The following is a 21,141-nucleotide window of genomic DNA, read 5'->3' as shown; positions in this document are numbered from 1 at the left end:
TGCATGAGGTGGCCAAAGTACTGGAGTTTCAGCTTTAGCATCATTCCTTCCAAAGAAATCCCAGGGCTGATCTCCTTCAGAATGGACTGGTCGGATCTCCTTGCAGTCCAAGGGACTCTCAAGAGTCTTCTCCAACACCACAGTTCAAAAGCATCAATTCTTCGGCGCTCAGCCTTCTTCACAGTCCAACTCTCACATCCATACATGACCACAGGAAAAACCATAGCCTTGACTAGACGGACCTTTGTTGGCAAAGTAATGTCTTGAATGTTAAGAGATCCCTATCATGTTGTATTGTACTTTATGATGCATTCAGAATTGGCTTATGGGTTTAAAATTCTGGCAAATCTGTGTCTAGAGACATGAAAATGGATAACACTATGAAGTTATTAAGTTTGTTTATTCCTTCATTGCGTGCTCAGTCACTTCAGTCATGTCCAGCTCTTTGTGACCATATCGACTATAGCCTGCCAGGCTCCTCTGTCCATGGGATTCCCCAGTGGATTCTCCAGTCAAGAATACTGGAGTGGCTTGCCATTTCCTACTCCAGGGATCTTCCTGATCTGCTGCTGCTGCTGCTGCTGCTAAGTCGCTTCAGTCGTGTCCGACTCTGTGCGACCCCATAGACGGCAGCCCACCAGGCTCCCCCGTCCCTGGGATTCTCCAGGCAAGAACACTGGAGTGGGTTGCCATTTCCTTCTACAATGCATGAGAGTGAAAAGTGAAGGTGAAGTCGGTGTCCGACTCCCAGTGACCCCATGGACTGCAGCCTACCAGGCTCCTCCATCCATGGTATTTTCCAGGCAAGAGTACTAGAGTGGGGTGCCATTGCCTTCTCCATTCCTGACCTAGGGATTGAACTCATATTTCCTGTATATCCTGCGTTGGCAGGTAAGTTCTTTACCATTAGTACCACCTGGTACTATTGAGAGCTAATTAGGGCCCATGTACTAGGATAGGTACAAGGAATACATAGGAAAGTAGGCATGGTTTGCATTCTCAATGTCCTAAAATATAGCAGGATAAAGAGAATTGTTAAAATGATGATGGGGCATTGACTATCTACATCTCTTATAATGTGGATTTAGCGACTTGATGGATTATAAATATAGTTAAATGAACATGCTAATGCATTAGGTAGGGAAAATGTGACAATTAGTGAAAAGAAAGGGCTTCCCTGGTGACTCAGATGGTAAAGAATCCTCCTGCAGTATAGGAGACCCAGGTTCGATCCCTGGGTTAAGAAAAATCCCTTGGAGTAGGAAATGTGTACCCACTCCAGTATCCTTGCCTGGAGAATCCCATGGACAGGGAATGTTGGAGGGCTACAGTCCATGGGGTTTCAAAGAGCCAGACATGACTGAGTGACTAAACATACACACCCACAGTGAAAAGAAAACCACTTGGGATAGATTTTTTTCCTATACTTGGAGAATTTTGTAGTATGTTAGGATTCAAAGGAATATAAAATGTTATCTAGCTTTACTCTGTCTTGTAATTGGTTCTGGGACATATCTAATGGGGTTTAAATTTTTTTAGCTATTATTTTTTTCTGCTTGGGAAAGGTTTCCGTGTTTTTGTTGTTGTTGTTTTGAATTAAGATTAATTTTCACTGATAAATAGAGTCCTACAATATTATTTAAATAGATTCAGACATGACTTGAAAAATATACTTTCTGTCTAAGCGTTCATTGTAGGTGAAAATTTGATCAGGAACAGAGTGTCCACATAAAATGAAAAATATCTCCCCACAAATTGCTTATTAAATAAAATGCAGGAAAATAAGAACTTTCAAATGGGAAAAAAGTTATGAAAACCATCTGAACCAATTTAATATCGTCAAAAATGGAACAAATCAATATCAGATAGCTTCTGACATGGTGCACTGAAAAGGATAATAATTACCAACACAGTTTTGTTGTCAAAAATGCATAATAGGGATCTATTTATGAGTGAAACTTCAAACACAAATTAACTGCACTCGTCTCTTCAAAGAGTCAAGTTTAGGAAAGACAAGGGTGGTGTGAAGAGTTTTGCAGAATAAAGGACACCAAACAACCAGGTCAACTAGATGCTGTTTGTAATCCTGGCTTATATGCTGGATCAGGGAACAGTCACATAGACAGAGTTATAAATAAAATCATTGTAAAAGCTGAAGATATTTGAACATGGACTGAACTTGAATAATAATATTATTATATAATATTACATTTCATTATTGTGCTAATTGTGTTTTGGTCATGTGATAGAATATCCCTCTTTTAAGAAATATATTCTGATGCATTTAAAGGTAAATGAATATATCTCCAAATTCCTTTGAAGTATTTCAGAAAGAAATTGGGCCTGTATGTGCATAAGTGAGAGAAAGAGATTGAGAGAGACTGTGTTTATCCCTAAGATCGACTCCTTTGCCCCTTGACTGACCCTGTTGATTCTGTCTGTGGCCCTGAGTATGTGGCATGTTCCCTTCTCCTGGGAACTGTGAGCAACAAACTATTTTTAATGGCAATTTTCTCCTGATCTGTTGCCCTGACCATACCTGAATATAAAATCGACATTTTAAAACAGGTCCTAGTGCTCAGAATCCCTCATTTGCCTGGTCTAGACTTTGGTTTCTTACAGAATTAAAGTGACCATTTGCTTTTCCAATTGTCATGGACTTATTTATGCCTTTGGAAAACCCCATTCACATTCACAGTATATTTGCAAGAGGTAAGGAAGAAGGATGACTAGTTAAAACAATTATCTTATCATTGCCTTAGGAAGAATTTTAATATATGGAATAAAATCTCCTTGTACTGTAGTTTATAATAACTTCAGAAGGAATACCTGTTATTCAAACCTATTTCATAATCAACGGTTTATGAGTTTTACTTTGTAAAGCCAATCATGTGCATTTCTTCATTTGATCATTGTGGCATCTTGCTTATTATTTCCACTTTCCAGATGAAGGACAGTAAGTTTAGAGAAGGTGTGACTCACTAGGCAGCAAAGTTAATATTTAGAACTCTGGTCAACATGGTCCCAATCTTGTGTTCCTTCCTTCTTATCATGTTGTATCCTATTAATGTTATTTTTCATGATGAGACAGAGATAATAATGATAATGAGGTATATTCAAAGTATTACATATGTCATCTTTATTTTTTATTTCTTCAAATGCAGCCTTTCCTTTATGCCCAAACATAGCTAACAGGTCATATTTCATGAGCCAGAGAAAAGAAATTGTTCTTCTAATTTTTCCCTAGGCTTTTTCCTTCCATGCTAAGAACTATTTTTCAGTGCTATTTTCTTAACTGTAAATAAGGTTACAAGAGGGAGTATTCAAGCAAAACAATTATAATTGGCTACAAACATAATCCAATAACTTCATTTCACCCATATTGTTAAAAGAGTTAATTGGACCTGCACAGACAGCCACAAGCTAAATATACTGCGGAATGCACACAGTAAATCTGATTTCCTCCATAAACATCCCTCTTCTAAAGTGATGTTCATTAAAGGGGATGCAGAGAGGATTCTTCAGTGTAATTCCCAAAGTTTATTCATTTGTCCATGTGGTTTCAAATATGTAATCCTGTCAGTTCAGGAAGGAGAGAGAGTAGGAGGGAGAAAGAAAGAGAGAGAGAGAATGTAGCCATGTATCTAACACCTATATATTGGGTTGGCCAAAAAATTCATTTGGGTTTTTCCATAACATGTTCCAGAGTATGTTTGCAATATCTTTGCAGACAAAACAGGTAAACAATAAAAAGGCATAACTTTAACATTGAAGTCAAGCTCAGGCCTAATCTGAGAGGGGCTTCACCTCTTTTCTACCCCCAAACACTGCATTTAACATCTGTGCACATTAATCCAGGTGAGGTGAGGTACCTTTTGTCTAGGTAGATGTTTCCCCTCTGGGCCCATCTGTTGTAGGAAGTGGGAGCCCTTCCAGGGCTCCAAAGTGAGCTCTTGTCTAATACTGCGAAATGAATTGTCTGAGGACATACACATACTGGCAAAGCAAGAGACTTTACTGGGAAGGGGCACCCGAGTGGAGGACAGCAAGATAAGGGAACTCAGGAGAACCGCTCTGACACATGGCTCACAGTTTTGGGTTTTATGGTGATTGGATTAGTTTCCAGGTTGTCCCTGGCCAATTATTCTGACTCTAGACTTTTCTGATGGCACAGGCATTGTTCAGCCAAGATGGATTCTAGTGAAGAGGAATCTGGGAGGGTGGTAGGACATGTGGTGTCTCCTTTTGATCTTTCCCAAATTCTTCCGGTTGGTGGTAGCTTGTTTCTTACCAGGACCTCCTGTTGTAGAATAACTCACACAAATGGTTGCTATGTTGCCTGGTCAGGTGGGTGGTTTCAGTCAGTGTATTTCTCCTAACACATCAGCATAATTTTTCTCTTGAAAAACTCAAAATATAGTAAAATCTTATTTTTTCAGAACTTACTGACTTGGAAGTGTACTGTTTAGGTCAGTAGTTACCCCATTAGAGGTATTAGAAAGACTTCTTGTGTTTATGATACTTTGGTCAACTGATGCAAAGAACTGACTCATTGGAAAAGACCCTGATGCTGGGAAAGATCGAAGGAGGGAGAAGAAGGGGATGACAGAGGATGAGATGTTTGGATGGCATCACCAACATGATAGACATGAGTTTGAGTAGGCTCTGGGAGCTGATGATGGACAGGGAAGCCTGGTGAGCTGCAGTGCATGGGGTCATAGAGTCGGACGTGACTGAGCTACTGAACTGAACTTGTGCTTATGAATTTCTGGTCCCAGTGCACTCTATTCATACTGCAAGCAGTGCCAGGAAATATTTAAGTTTACATGCTTTGCTTTTGAAAAGAAATCATAATCACTTTTTTAGTTTTACTAATGGAGTCATGAATAAATGTGAATAGATTTTTAAAATATGAAATACAGTTGTGAGATAACAGTAAACCAATTCAACAAAAAATAGTGTAAGTAAGTATAAAATAAAATGTGTCTTGTTTCCAAATACAAGTTGTATTTAGTCATTTTTAGAACATAATTATATCTTAAGAAATGAATTTCTATATGCAAATATCAATGGTTAGTTCACCAAGAAAGATTTTTTCCTTGAATTTTTTTTGATAATACTTTGTTAATTCAAATTTTAGTTTTTGTAGCTTTTAAATACACCTCATAATTGGGACTTTCTCCAATTCAAATTGCTGTTCATTTCAGTTAATCTGAATTAATAAATTTGTATGCCAGCCATTTTCATTGTCTGAGTTGACAAGCCTCAGACTTGGGATTTTGTGTTAAGATTTAAGCTTGTTTTCCTCTAGAAAGTAAATTATCTTTGAAATTTATTAACTACTTCTGCTTAATAAGAAAGAGGGAAAACAGAGTACTAGTTTCTCACTCTGAGCTCATTACTAATGGAGTATTTTACCAATTCTGTGTTTATCTCTTAACAGTATAATTCAGTATTTATTAGCCATTTATGTCTCAAGAAAGAGATCACGCCCCTGCCACTCATCTGTTCTGCTTCCTTTTAGTATGTTAAATGTACTTTGTTTAATTAGGGCTAACTTTATCTTCCCCAAATTTGTTCTTATTCATGTGTTTGCCAAGAGCATACTCAGCATTGTGCTATAAGCTGCAGGAGCCAGAATGAAGGTAATTTTAATTGTTAGTGTACCAATAATAGTCATTATCAAAGACTTATGGAGTTTTCAGTCTTTTAGGAGAGATGAACCATAATCTCCAAACAGTTAATGAACAATACAAGATTGTCTATGATTAAGGAAAATGATTTGAGGATCTACCTGTTAGTTTTATGGGAATGGAGAAATGATTGAATATAATATTTATAGAAGGTGAGACTTGATTTGAAACTGGGGGTGGGGATGACTAGGATATAAATAGAATAAAATGTAAAAAGACAGATTTCAGATTTAGGTTGCAAAGTGCGACTTCAAGGCCAAAGCTACTGATGTCTTTGGATGAGTGAGTAAGGCAGGCTAGCCTTTTTTATCCTTTGATTAATGAAGGTAAATCCATGGATGTCAGTGATTTGGGCTTTTCCTAATTTATGCAGCTTCAGTGGTACTTCATTGTTTTTTCCAATCTTTAATCTTTATTGGAATAGCAATCTTCTTCCCCCTGAAATGTTCCTCCTAAGCTCAAACTGTTTATTTTCTAAAGGGATTTTTTTCCCCCTAGAATCCTATTGATATATACCTGCTGCCTATATTTGATTGGATCCGGATAGGACCTTGACCTGAACTTAATAAATGAGTCACCTATTCATATTCAAGATTTTTGGTCTTGGAACAAGGGAGATCATTAAATCAGTTTTTCTATTCACATCTGTAAGATGTGAAACTTGAAAACGCCCATCAATCTGGGGTTGACCATGTGTAAAAAGCTCTTCTGAGGTAGGAGGGAAGAATGAGACTGATATACAGAGAGAAATGAGAATGTGTTTGGTGTGTGGGGGGAACAGAGAAAGAGAGATCATCTTAAGCATATTGATGGTTCTGTTAGATCTAAGATCTAATGATAGTCTTGTTCTCAGCTTAATGTTTTAGTGCTTGCAATTAAAAAACAAACAAACAAAAAAGCTAAATTATTCTTTAGTAAATGCTCTTGTCTTAATAGGGCTTCCCTGATGGCTCAGATGGTAAAGAATCTGTTTGCAATGCAGGAGACCCAGATCTGAATATGTGTGTCTTCTCCAAAATTCATATGGTGAACTCTTAACCTACCGGGATGATGATATTAGGAGGTGGAGACTGTGAGGGATAGAATTCAAGCGTTTATAAAAGGGCCTCCACAGAGCCCCCTAGCCCTTTCCACCAAGTGAGGATATAAGAAACCTGCCATGGGGATCAGGGCCCTTTCCTGACAATGCTAGCACCCTGTCCTTGGACTTGCAGCCTCCACAACTGTGAGAAATACATTTCTGTTGTTTACAAATCACCTAGTCTCTGACATTTGTTATAGTGGCCCACAAGGACTAAGACAGCAAATTACCAACTGATTTTGAAATGCAAAGTTCAGCCTGTACTTATCCATATAGCACCATTGTGCAAATTAAAATCAAGATACCTCCTCTGATTGCCACAGGAGCATAGACTTTATCAACGGGATTACAGAGTGCCTCACAGCTCCTACTCACCAAACCCTTAACCTATTGTCTTTGTGCAGTAAATAAACTATACAACCATTCAAAGCAATCTTAAAAAGAGGTCCTGGATCTTTAATCTTGACTATAAAATCTCTTCTGTTTTAATGATTCCCCTCTATTCTTTTTTAACTGCCAATTTATTTGTTTCCAGCCGAAATATCCTGCGGGTACTCAGAAGGTATTTATGCCACTGATATGGAGCTTTGTAGTCATTAGGAAATGTTTTGTGAGCACCTTCTTTTTTCCAGTGAGCTGCACAAACAGAAGAACTTTTTTTTTTTTTTTCCAATGAGAATGAGGAGTAGCAGTAGACAGGAGTGAAAAATGTAGACAAAGAAGACCCAGTCCTATTTGCCTTTAGTTTTATGATTTGAATACTCTAAGCAGGAAACTGTACCTTGGTTCTTGAGTTGTTAATTCTTTTGGCAGTTACTCTAAACTTGGGAACCAAATAATGTTCCCAGAGAAATTGAAAATTGGTGTGTACTTATTATATTGCAGCAAAAAATGAAGTTATAATGCAAAGAAAATGTTCACAGCAGGAATAGTTATTCCTGGGCATGTCTAGTTATGCCCCAAGGCCTCTAAAATCAGAGGAAACCACCCCCTCACACACAAGCCTTGAGAAAAGGCAAGGGCTTTTTATTTTCATGTGTGGGGAAATGCCTTAATGGGGTATATTCTTCACCATAAATTATTGTGCAATTTGTAATATTTTTATTAAGAAAAATACTACTTAGCAGATCAGAGATAGAAGAATCTATTTTATACATAAAGGAGATATCTTGCAGAGTAACTAAAAATGGAACTAAGAGGAAATGACCTTACTAAGAACAGAAATTATTCAGCAATTAATTTACAGATTAAAAAAAAAATCTCATTGGGAGGTTGGCAATTTGTGATTTTTGAAACCAATCAGTCAGCCAAAGTTTATGTGAAGGGCAGGTAGGAACTATAGTTGAAGACACTATTCTGCCCTCTTATTGAGTATAATTTCTTTCCATCCTCAGAACTGTTGTTTAGGTCCTAATTTTTCTCTCATCCAGATTATAACAAAAGCTTTCCAATATCTCTGATCTTAATGTTGTTCCCCTTGAGCTCTGTGACCAAAGTTAATTTTCTCAGTTATGAGAGGCATGTATCTCTACAGTCAGACTCAGTAGCGTGTGCATGCTCAGTTGTGTCCAACTCTTTGGACCACATGGGCTATAGCCTGCCAGGCTTCTCTGTCCATGGGATTTTCCAAGCAAGAATACTGGAGTGGGTTGCCATTTCTTCTTCCAGGGAAGCTTCCTGACCCAGGGAACAAACCCATGTCTCCTGTGTCTCTTGCAGACAGATTCTTTAATCTTGAACTGCGTGAGAAGCCCACTCCGACTGCCTGAGTTCAAATCATGGCTCTGTTACTTTCCAGATATGACCTTAGTCAAGCTGCCTATCTTTTCAAGATCTTGCTTTCTTCATCCATGAAATGGAAATTCAGATGGCACCTATCCAGCAGGGTTGTTATGAAGATACAATGCCTATGTATGTTTGTTTCCAACTTAGATTATAATCTGCTTGAATGAAAGGGATCGTGTCTTGGTCATATGCAAAATCTGATGTAGAGTAAAGTTCCTTGGAAGTAGTGTGAGAGATGCCTAAAGGTGACAGCGGTACATGCTGTGTGTAAAAGATGATATACAGACTCCATGCTGTAGGTTTTGAAGGAGACAAATAACTCTATATCACAGAACACACGGAATTTATTTTTCCTCTTGAAGAAGACATAGCTTGAGCTTGACTAGAAGCATAGGTTAGATTTGGGTAGGTGGAGAGGGCATTCTGTTACAGAAATAGAGTGATTTATTTAAGTAATACTTGTTTCACAAATTTAGTCAACTCTCAATTAATTGGTTAAATAGGCTGCTCTGAAAGTTACGATTAATTTCAAATCATCAGTCAGCCAGTCAGTCAGTTCAGTCACGCAGTCATGCCGGACTCCTTGCGACCCCATGGACTGCAGCACACCAGGCCTCCCTGTCCATCACCAACTCCTGGAGCTAACTCAACTCACGTCCATCGAGTCAGTGATTCCATCCAGCCATCTCATCCTCTGTCCTCCCCTTCTCCTCTTGCCTTCAATCTTTCCCAGCATCAGGGTCTTTTCAAATGAGTCAGCTCTTCTCATCAGGTGGCCAAGGTGTTGGAGTTTCAGCTTCAACATCAATCCTTCCAATGAACATTCAGGACTGATTTCCTTTAGGATGGACTGGTTAGATCTCCTTGAAGTCCAAGGGACTCTCAAGAGTCTTCTCCAACACCACAATTCAAATCATAGTTACAAAAAATAATACAAATGTGTTTAGTGCAAATTTACTCAATTAAACATAGCATACAATATTTAGTACACATTTATTTATTACTGGGCAATATATTCATACTTTATGCAAAATGACTGGGCAATCTTAGAGTCCCAACATAGGTTTGGGCTACATTAACTAGGATAGGCCATTTGCTTTAACAAATAGTTCCCAAAATGTGTAAAAGTTCACAGAGCATAGAAGTATTTCTTGCTTAGATAACTTTCTGAAGAATGAGAACCTATTGTAGCTCCAAATTAATCAAGCTAAATTTAGAAAAATTCCATCGTAACAAAAATGTTCTGTAAAAGAAATTCTATACCCGTTATCAGTCACTATCCATTCCCCCTCCTGCCAGCCCATGGCAACCACCATTCTATTTTCTGTATCTACAGATTTGTCTATTCTGGAATATCCAATAAATGATATCATACAATTTGTTGTATTTTGTGTATGATTTCTTTCAGTTAGCATGTTTTCATCATGTTGAAGCATGAATAATTTATTTGAATGACTGGATAATAGTCCAATGTATGGTTATAACACATTTGTTGAACAATGAACAAATTAATGAATATTTGTGATATTTCAACTTTTTTTGGCTAATACTGTGAGCAATAATGTGATGAACAGTTGTGTACAGGTTTTCATGCTGGCATACATTTTAATTAATTTTGGGTATATACCTAGGATTGGAAACCCACTCCAGTACTCTTGCCTGGAAAATCCCATGGACAGAGGACCCTGGTAGGCTGCAGTCCATGGGGTCACTAAGAGTCGGACACGACTGAGTGACTTCACTTTCACTTTTCACTTTCATGCATTGGAGAAGGAAATGGCAACCCACTCCAGTGTTTTTGCCTGGAGAATCCCAGGGATGGGGGAGCCTGGTGAGCTGCCATCTGTGGGGTCGCACAGAGTCAGACATGACTGCAGCGATTTAGCAGCATTTAGCAACAGCAAGGTAACTCTTTAACATTATGAGAAATTGCCCTTTCTTTTACAACATGATTCACCATTTATATTATGACCAGAAATGTATGTGCTTCAATTTCTCAAAATTCTCATTACTGTATGTTTTTAGATTTTAGTACTAATAATGGATGTGAAGTGGTATCTCATTGTAGTTTTGATTTGCATCCTACTTATGGCTAACAATATGATCATTTCTTTGTGATTATTTTCCATTTGTATATAATCTTTAAAAATGTCTATTCAAAATTTTACCCATTTTTATTATTAATTTATAAGAATTCTTTATACATTTTGGATGCTTTCCTCTGATCACGTTCTTGATTTACAAATATTTTCATCCATTCCATGCATTTTCCTTTTACTTTCTTAATAAGTGTTCATTAAAACATAAAAGGGTTTTATTTTGATGAAGTCCGTTTAATCTTTTTTTTTTTCCTTTTGTTGAATATGCTTTTGGTGACACACCTAAGAAATGTTGTTTAATGCAATATCAGTAAGATTTGGGCCTGTATTTTCTTCTGAGATTTTCATAATTTTAGAAGCTTTCAATTAGGATATTGATTCATTTAGAACAAAGGTTTATATGGTGTGATGTTGGAGTTCAACATTAATGTTTTGTTTATGGACATTCAATTTTCCATTTGTAGGAAAGGACTGTTGAATTTTTTAGCACTCCTGTCAATAATCAGTTGACTAAAAATACATGGATTTATTTGGAACTCTTATTTTTATATCTTTATCTATCATTATGCTAATATGACAGTCTTGATTACTGTGAATCTATTAAATTTGAAATCAGAAAGTGTGTGTCCTACAACTTTGTTCCTCTATTTCACGATTCTGTTGGGTATTCTTCCCCTTGCATGTCTACATGAATTTTAAGATTATCTTCTTAATTTCTAGGGAAAATTAAAGACTTTTAGGATTTTGATAAGCATCACATAAATCTGTAGATAACTTTGGAGACTACTACCATCTTAACAACATTGTCTTCTAATTTATGAACTTGATATGTCTTTTCATTTATTTATGTCTTTAATTTCTTTTTACAAAGTTTTGTACATTTCAGAATATACGTCTTACAGTTTGGGTACATTGTGTCTTTCTGGGAGTTTTTCCATGTCCCTTAGTTTAACTAATTTGGAATATTCAATTGTTGAGGATATTCCTTTTTAATTGTTTTACTACATGTAAGGTTAGTAGCAAAGGTTCCTCTTTCATTGCTGATTTTACTAATTTGACTCTTTTCTATTTTTTATTCCTTCATCAAGTTAAGGGTTTATCAACTTTATTGATCTCTTCAAAGAGCGAACTTTTTGTTTCAATAATTTCCTATATGTATTTCTATTCTTTATTTTATTTCAGTTCAGTTCAGTTCAGTTGCTCAGTCGTGTCTGACTCTTTCCAACCCCATGAACTGCAGCACACCAGGCCTCCCTGTCCATCACCAAATCCTGAAGTTCACTCAGACTCATGTTCATCGAGTCAGTGATGCCATCCAGCCATCTCATCCTGTCGTCCCCTTCCCCTCCTGCCCCCAATACCTCCCAGCATCAGAGTCTTTTCCAATTAGTCAACTCTTCGCATGAGGTGGCCAAAGTATTGGAGTTTCAGCTTTAGCATCAGTCCTTCCAAAGAACACCCAGGACTGATCTCCTTTAGAATGGAGTGGTTAGATATCCTTGCAGTCCAAGGGACTCTCAAGAGTCTTCTCCAACAACAAGTTGAAAAGCATCAATTCTTCAGTGCTCAGCTTTCTTCACAGTCCAACTCTCACATCCATACATGCCCACTGGAAAAACCGTAGCCTTGACTAGACAGACCTTTGTTTGCCAAGTAATGTCTCTGCTTTTGAATATGCTATCTAGGTTGGTCATAACTTTTCTTCAAGGAGTAAGCGTCTTTTAATTTCATGGCTGCAATCACCATCTGCAGTGGTTTTGGAGCCCAGAAAACTAAACTCTGACACTGTTTCTACTGTTTCCCAATCTATTTCCCATGAAGTGATGGGACCAGATGCCACGATCTTAGTTTTCTGAATGTTGAGCTTTAAGCCAACTTTTTCACTCTCCTCTTTCACTTGCATCAAGAGGCTTTTGAGTTCCTCTTCACTTTCTGCCATAAGGGTGGTGTCATCTGCACATCTGAGGTTATTGATATTTCTCCCAGCAATCTTGATTCCAGCTTGTGTTTCTTCCAGCCCAGCGTTTCTCATGATGTACTCTGCATAGAAGTTAAATAAGCAGGGTGACAATATACAGCTTTGACGTACTCCTTTTCCTATTTGGAACCGGTCTGTTGTTCCATGTCCAGTTCTAACTGTTGCTTCCTGACCTGCATATAGGTTTCTCAAGACGCAGGTCAGGTGGTCTGGTATTCCCATCACTCGAAGAATTTTCCACAGTTTATTGTGATCCACACAGTCAAAAGCTTTGGCATAGTCAATAAAGCAGAAATAGATGTTTTTCTGGAACTCTCTTGCTTTTCCCATGATCCAGCAGATGTTGGCAATTTGATCTCTGGTTCCTCTGTCTTTTCTAAAACCAGCTTGAACATCAGGAGGTTCACGGTTCACATATTGCTGAAGCCTGGCTTGGAGAATTTTGAGCATTACTTTACTAGTGTGTGAGATGAGTGCAATTGTGTGGTAGTTTTAACATTCTTTGGCATTGCCTTTCTTTGGGATTGGAATGAAAACTGACCTTTTCCAGTCCTGTGGCCACTGCTGAGTTTTCCAAATTTGCTGGCATATTGAGTACAGCACTTTCACAGCATCATCTTCCAGGATTTGGAATAGCTCAACTGGAATTCCATCACCTCCACTAGCTTTGTTCATAGAGATGCTTTCTAAGGCCCAGTTGACTTCACATTCCAGAATGTCTGGCTCTAGGTGAGTGATCATACCATCGTGATTATCTTTGTTGTGAAGATCTTTTTTGTACATTTCTTCTGTGTATTCTTGCCACCTCTTCTTACTGTTTTCTGCTTCTGTTAGGTCCATAACATTTCTGTCCTTTATTGAGGCCATCTTTGAATGAAATGTTCCCTTGCTGCTGCTGCTGCTGCTGCTAAGTCGCTTCAGTTGTGTCCGACTCTGTGCGACCCCATAGACGGCAGCCCACTGGACTCCTCTGTCACTGAGATTCTCCAGGCAAGAATACTGGAGTGGGTTGCCATTTCCTTCTCCAATGCATGAAAGTGAAAAGTGAAAGTGAAGTCGCTCAGTCATGCCTGACTCTTAGTGACTCCATGGACTACAGCCTACCAGGCTCCTCCATCCATGGGATTTTCCAGGCAAGAGTACTGGAGTGGGTTGCCATTGGCTTGGTATCTCTAATTTTCTTGACGAGATCTCTAGTCTTTCCCATTCTGTTGTTTTCCTTTATTTCTTTGCATCGATCGCTGAGGAAGGCTTTCTTATCTCTCCTTGCTATTCTTGGGAACTCCTTCCTCTCTAATATTTATTATTGCTTTTCTTTCAGTTTTTTTTTTTTTTTTTGGTTTAGTATACTGTTCTTTTTCTGTTTCTTAAGGTACAAGTAAAGAATTGATTTTAATTATTTTATTATTTTTAATGTATACATGTATAGCTATAAATTTATTTCTAAGCACCACTTTTGCTATATCAAAAATTTTGCTATATTGTATCTTTGCTTATGTTTATCTCAAAGTATTCTGATTCCCTTTTGATTCACTTTTTAAATCTTTGGTTACAGAGCAGTGTGTTGTTTGATTTCTTCATATTTGTGAATTTTTCATATTCCCCTTTGTTTTTGTTTCTTAATTACATTTCAGTGTGATTAGAGAACATGCTACATATTTTTTCCAGCATTTTAAATTTACTGAGATTTGTTTTACTGCCCAATATATGGCTTATCCTGGAGAATCCTGCTGTTGTTTAATAAAGGTGTCTCTTAGATCTAGTTGGTCTATAATGGGTTTTAGAATTCAACACTGATGTACGGAAATATCACACTCAAACTGTGATCTTCAAAATATTGCTAGCCAGGACAATTTTAAGACTGACATTTGTTGCTTTCCCATCTGTCAGAGAACATAGTTTTACATTGCCTCTTTGTCAATATCGGAAAACAGTCATTTCACATGTTTGTTTCTACTTTTTTATTGTTAAAAGTAAGAAGATAAGTCCAGTTCCAGTTACAGAATCAGTTGGAATCAAGAGGTCCCATCCCTTCTAGCTGATTTTTAATTCCTTGTATTTTCCCTAAATACTTCATGTAATGAGAAATTTTAAAATGCACTGAAAGATTTATTACCAATAGTAATAGCAAAAACATCAGTCTCTTGCTTAACCTTTCCCCTCATCTTATCAAGCCTTCCAAAAGCACTTTTCTCTGTTTCATCTGTTTCTTAAAAGAGATTATCCATCAGTTTCCTGGCCTTTCTTTCCAGTATTGACACTGATTTGTTGCTTTTGTTAAGAAAAATTTCTTCTGTGTATTAATAACCAAATATTATTCTCTATACATTAATGCTACTATTTTCAAGGATAAAACATGAAGCTAAGTAATCACTTTAGCATGTACCAAACCCTGTGCATCAGAGTTTAGAAATGCTTTTAGATGCGTGGTGATATACAATTATGGTTAAAGATCCAAACTCTAGATTTAGAAAGACAACTCCGTCTCTCACATTTGCAAACATTTTAGCATTCTGCAAGTTGCAGAACACTTTAATTTTCATTTGGATAATGGATATAGTGGTTACAGTAATACCTACTTCACAGTAATTTTTCTGAGCAATAAATGAGATATCAGTAAAGTGCTTAGTCTCATATATGCTGTATTTAGTACATGGTGCACATTTACATTTTATCAGTGTATTAGAGAAGTAGAAGAAGGAGGTGGGGAAGAGAGGAGTAGGCAGAGAAACAATAGAAAGGAAAAGAAAGGAAAAGGAAGAAGTCATGAAGTGTTAAAAACTCTCAAGGTGTATTATATGAAGTCTTAGGTGGACTCTTGCAAGTGAAGTGCAAGTTGCTCAATTGTGTCCAACTCTTTGTGACCCCATGGACTTCAACCTACCAGGATCTTCTGTCCATAGGATTCTCCAGGCCAGAATACTGGAGTGGGTAGACATTCCCTTCTCCAAGGGATTTTCCTGACCCAGGGATTGAACTTGGGTCTTCCTCATTGCAGGTAAATTCTTTACCATCTGAGCTACCAGGGAATCTTACAACTTAATTTTTAATAAGTGTTTCTCTCTGTCATTACAATGTACATTTATTCAGCCCATTGCTATTGAGCTGTATAATTTTATGTTTCCACCAGAAAAAAAATTTAATCTGCTAATTGCATCAGTTAAATACCTGGAAGGGTGGAAGGAGTAATCTGCTGGGGGTACTATCTGCCATGCCGTTCTGACATCTTTGCATGGATAGAGTTAATAATAGCCTCATTAAAAATTTTAATCACATGTCAATATATACTGTGGTCCCTGAGACTCCAACCAAAATTAAACCTCAGGAAAATGATAGTACATAAGGGAAATGAATGCTTTCCATAACTCCTTTAAAAATAATCTTTAGGGAGTACAATCAGAAAGTTTTCCAAACCAGACTGAAATTCATATTCAACATATGAATGTCAAACTGATCTAAATAGTCTGTAAAAGACTATAACAACCAGGCTTATTTCACCAACCCCTAGCTAAACACCATGCCACCATATGATGTCCTAGAAAGAGTGGCTCCTTTCACAATAGCTGGATAAAATTTACTTAGGGAAAAAACTGTTGTAAATAAAAATAAAAAGCCGTGTAGAAATGATATTATAACTATTTCTCTGTATTTCCTACTGAGAAAAATTGGCCTGCTGCATTATGCCTGTACAATCTAGAGTTATTTACTTACATTTGGGCTTCCCAAGTGGCTCAGATGGTAAAGAATCCTGCCAGTTCAGAAGACCCGGGTTCAATCCCTGGGTCAGGAAGATCCCCTGGAGAAGGGAATGGCAACTAGTATTCTTACCTAGAGAATTTCATGAGCAGAGGAACCTGGTGGGCTACCATCCATGGGGTTGCAAAGAGTCAGACATGACTGAGCAGTTGACTAAGCATGCATGCTCTTACACAAAATCAGCATGCTAGCTTTTGGGACATTATCATAACCAGCTAATTTACTTTGCTTTTCAAATCACATGCACACATATATGCACACATGTGTGTATGTGTATATGTATATATGACTATGTATATGTGCATATATACTTATATAGAGAGAATATATACATATATATGGGCTTCCCCTGTTGCTTAGGGGTAAAGAATCCACCTGCAATACAGGAGTTACAGGAGACACATGTTCAATCCCTAGGTTGGGAAGGTCCCCTGGAGGAGGGCATGGCAATCCACTCCAGTATTCTTACCTGGAGAATCCCATGGGCAGAGGAGCTTGCTGGATATATATAGTCCATGGGGTTGCAACGAGTCGGATAAGACTGAAGTAACTTAGTACACATGCATGCATGTGTATATACATATATAGACTATAAGCTTACGTGTACATAGGCAAAGTAAAAGGCAGCATAAGCAAAAAACTAGACAGAAGCCAAATTTTATTTGGAGCTAGTGTTTTATTAACACATGTGCATAACTTCTATATGATATTCAGATAAGGCAATATTCATTCCAGACAGTATCTCTTAAGACTGGATCTATTCTTAAAGACAATGTCCTGTGAGTAATGTATTTTTTTATTCAGTAAATCTCTGTTGTCAGCATATGCCTCATTGACATCACCAACAGCAAAAGATACTTATGAAGACTTACATTTAAAACATGTGCTTGGGGCACAGAACACAGTTGCTAAATGAAGAGGTAGCCAGGGTCTATTTACTGTTTGTGCCAGGAATTTTTCATTTATTCTTATGCAAACACTGAAAGATAGTTTTATGAGTTAAGAGAGGAAGTCTCAAAGACATTAAATAAATTGTCTCTGGATACACAGCTTGTGTCTTACACAGCAGAGATACCTACCAGTTTTCTATTCAACATTCTTCCATACTCTGTTATATCAAAATGCAAATTCTGAAAGACCTGGGAGGAGACATCTCAGGTCATCTGTGTTTGCTAGCTGGCTTTACCCAAAGGGACAGTAAGCTTTCTCATATCTTCATGACAAAAGAGACAATTATACTACTTAGGGGTGAGGCACTCCAGGGGAAGTTTGTCTCCTACTTTGCCACAGAATCTAGGAACTAGGGGCACTCTCTTCATCAATGATGACATTTCAAATGGATAGCTCCCAGGTCCTTGAGAAAGACACTTTAGATTGTAAACTAGCAAAAATCATTTCTAAAAGATTTACATCAAGGGGTGGACAAATGATTTATAGTTTTCCATAGGAAATGCTCTAAGAAAAGGAAAGCGATGAGCCAAGAGGCAGGAAAAACATCCTGTCCAAAATAGTGTAGTTGAGGGAACTGCTAAGGTACTCCTGGCCAGTAGAAATATATCTGTGCCTAGTTTCTCGTGTCTTTTCCTTAACCTGTTGTACCTTTATCCATCTCCTGAGTTTTTGTCTTTATGTACCTATCATCTCACCATTGGTAAAGGATACCATGAAAGATAAATATGACGCATGCACATATGAACACTTATAAGAGCTCAGTGTTTCTGCCGATCACCGATGGCACTAATGCTTCTGAAGGCCTTCTCTCCAGGTATCACTTCTGCCTTACATCCCCTAAAACTGTTCCTTTCAGTGACACCTCATGTCCTCCAAGGCATGAATTGTCTAAAGAATATTATTGTCTTTGTTACCCTTCACTTGTCTTTAGATTTGCCACTGGTACATTTCATTGTCTTTTACTGCAGTGTTCACAAACTTAGATTTGAATGCATGTGTGCTGTGTGTGTGGATTTATTTTTAGGTGTGCATCTTGCTTTCTTAACTGGAGAGTTGTGGTAAAAATGAAAGAGTTGCTTGGAAAAATGATAGTCTTGCGTGTTCTACAGGCATTCCTTTTCACCAAGGGAGCTTCTCCCATTTTCCTTATCTTTCACTCTCTCTCTCTCTCTGTTTTTCTTTATAGCTCCAAACTGTGGTACAGTTTGTCTAAATTCTTTCTCAGGTCATGTTGAACTCACAGATCTTACACGAAAGAAAGCAAAGTGGAAACTGACTAAGCTGGGCAGGCTGCAGCATTTGAAACATCACACTGTTTCTGCTAATGAAATAATTCCTCTGAGTAAATGCTATTCTCCTGAAAATATAATCTTAGAAGAATGGATATTTGAAAAATGAGCATTCTTGAAGCACATGAGCAGTGAAATGAACTTTAGATATAACAGAAAATTAGAAAGAAGAGTAAACATGTCAGTAGCAGAGGATACTAGCTTGCTATCTATCAAGGTATAGTGTTATCCATCCTAGTGCACTAATCAGGAATCTAAATACTGAAATATTCATGAAGAGGATGGAAGCAAGGAAGATGACTTGGACCCTAGAGCTCCATTTGGTGAAAGCTATGCTGTCAGGATCGGAGAAGGCAATGGCAACCCCACTCCAGTACTCTTGCCTGGAAAACCCCATGGACGGAGGAGCCTGGTAGGCTGCAGTCCATGGGGTCACTAAGAGTCGGACACGACTGAGCGACTTCACTTTCACTTTTCACTTTCATGCATTGGAGAAGGAAATGGCAACCTACTCCAGTATTCTTGCCTGGAGAATCCCGGGGACAGAGGAGCCTAGTGGGCTGCTGTCTATGGGGTCGCACAGAGTCGGACATGACTGAAGTGACTTAGCAGCAGCAGCAGCATGCTGCCAAGATAAGGAGAGAGGAAAAAATTGTCACAAACAAAGGTCATGAAATCCATCTTCATTTTTTCCCCTTTTAATTTCTGTAACACTCACAAAATGAGAATATCAGAAAATATAAGTAAAAACACACATGCTTTGTATTGTTAAAAACAAAAGTTCAACCATGTAAAATTTAAACATCTTATTAGCTTTACAGAGCTATCTATGAATCAGGCAACATCCCACAATGTAGAGAGGAGTTCCAAAGGGCTACAGAAGGGGAAAGGATTTTGAAATCAAGACAAAAAATAATAAACCACCAAAAAATTATATTGGCTTCAATAATCTATCTATGGGGTATAAAAGGGGTCTGTGTGACAGATTACCTCTTTGGTGTTGGGCAGAAAATTCTTGATTTACTGGTTAAAACTACATTTCTGGGGGAGGGTGAAGCTTTAGTTAGGTGAGGTATTAAGCCCCCATTTGGTAGCCTAACCAAGCATAAATGACTCCATTTGGGGCCTGCCATTATCTTTTTAAAGATATAGCACATCAAAACTTTCTATAGGCTGGAAAGAGAGTAGGTCTTTCTGGAATATCTGTCTTCCAGGAATATTTCAATATATTAATAATTTTTGCAAAAATCAATGTGATATAAACTCAGTGAGGAATGGGTTACATTCTCAGTACAGCCCCATTGTTTAATGCCAGGATTCAGTTATCATCACTACACTTAGATTATATTTTCCCAATGGAATGAGAGTAGCTGAGACACTTCACTCACACAAGATGAGACAACAGGCCAGGGGAAAGAATGATGAGTACCAGTCTACAATGTCCACAGTAATAAGTCTTTTTGCTTATCAATATCTCAGTGACCCTTTACAGTTTTACTACTGCTAACACTCAACTAAAGAGATTAGCTCTTATTCTTTCCCTTAAAATGCATTTCTAGAATGCAAGCAGAGAAAATAGTGACTATATAGGAAATAATGAACACCCTGATTAAGTTTCCAAGAAATCCAACCAACAATTCTGTCAAATGCTTCATTATAAAGATATATGTAAAGGGCAACAAATTGTGCTTGAATATAAAGATTGTCTGGAGTGCTAAAAATGCTAATTAAGCACTTACTTAATAAAAGTATAGAAGACATGCAAACTGTTTTTCATTAGATATATTTTGTTTCTGTATTCTAAAATAGGACAACTTGAGTAACTTTCCACTTTTATTCAGTAACAGATAAATCAGCTCATATATATTTTGATGTCACAAAGTATTGAAGCTTAAGATAAAACTCTGTCCAGTACTTATAGTCAAAAAAGTTGGTAAATAAATGAGTTCAGGTAAAAAGAAAAGTTCAGCAAATTAATGAAGTAGGGGTCTGCTTATGCTTCTAATGTGAAAGGTAATTCAATTTTCATTTGGTTAGAGTTAATCATAAAAACAGAACTTAAGGGAAGTCCTAAAGTAAGCTAACAAAATATATCAAGTTAAAACACAAGTAAGAAGAGAAAAAACATATTAATGGCCACTCATGACAATCAGGATAGACCATCACACTGTTAACAAATTATTATTCTTGATGGATAGAAATGTGCCTAATAAACTTGGCCATTATATTTCTTTGCTCCATGCTTGAGATAGTTATTGATTTCTGCCTATGACACATATTTATGATGTCTTTGTCACCAGTCTTTGTGTAGCTTAAGAGGCTGGTGGTCTTGACTCATTGTTTCTACGCTATTCTTATGTAACTGTTCTTCAGAAGTGCTATTTGAAAGTCTGTGGTTTTAGCTGATTTGATGCATGGGTTCTACTTGGCTGAAGGCATTTGCTCAGAATCAACTCCCCTTTACCACTTAATTTCGTATTAAACATGCCTGCCTATTGCTACATGTTCT

This window comes from Bos taurus, chromosome 26 (assembly GCF_002263795.3).
Source record: "Bos taurus isolate L1 Dominette 01449 registration number 42190680 breed Hereford chromosome 26, ARS-UCD2.0, whole genome shotgun sequence".
In the NCBI taxonomy this organism is placed as follows: Eukaryota; Metazoa; Chordata; class Mammalia; order Artiodactyla; family Bovidae; genus Bos; species Bos taurus.
The sequence above is the reverse complement of the archived record's forward strand: the minus strand, read 5'-3'. Positions refer to the sequence as shown.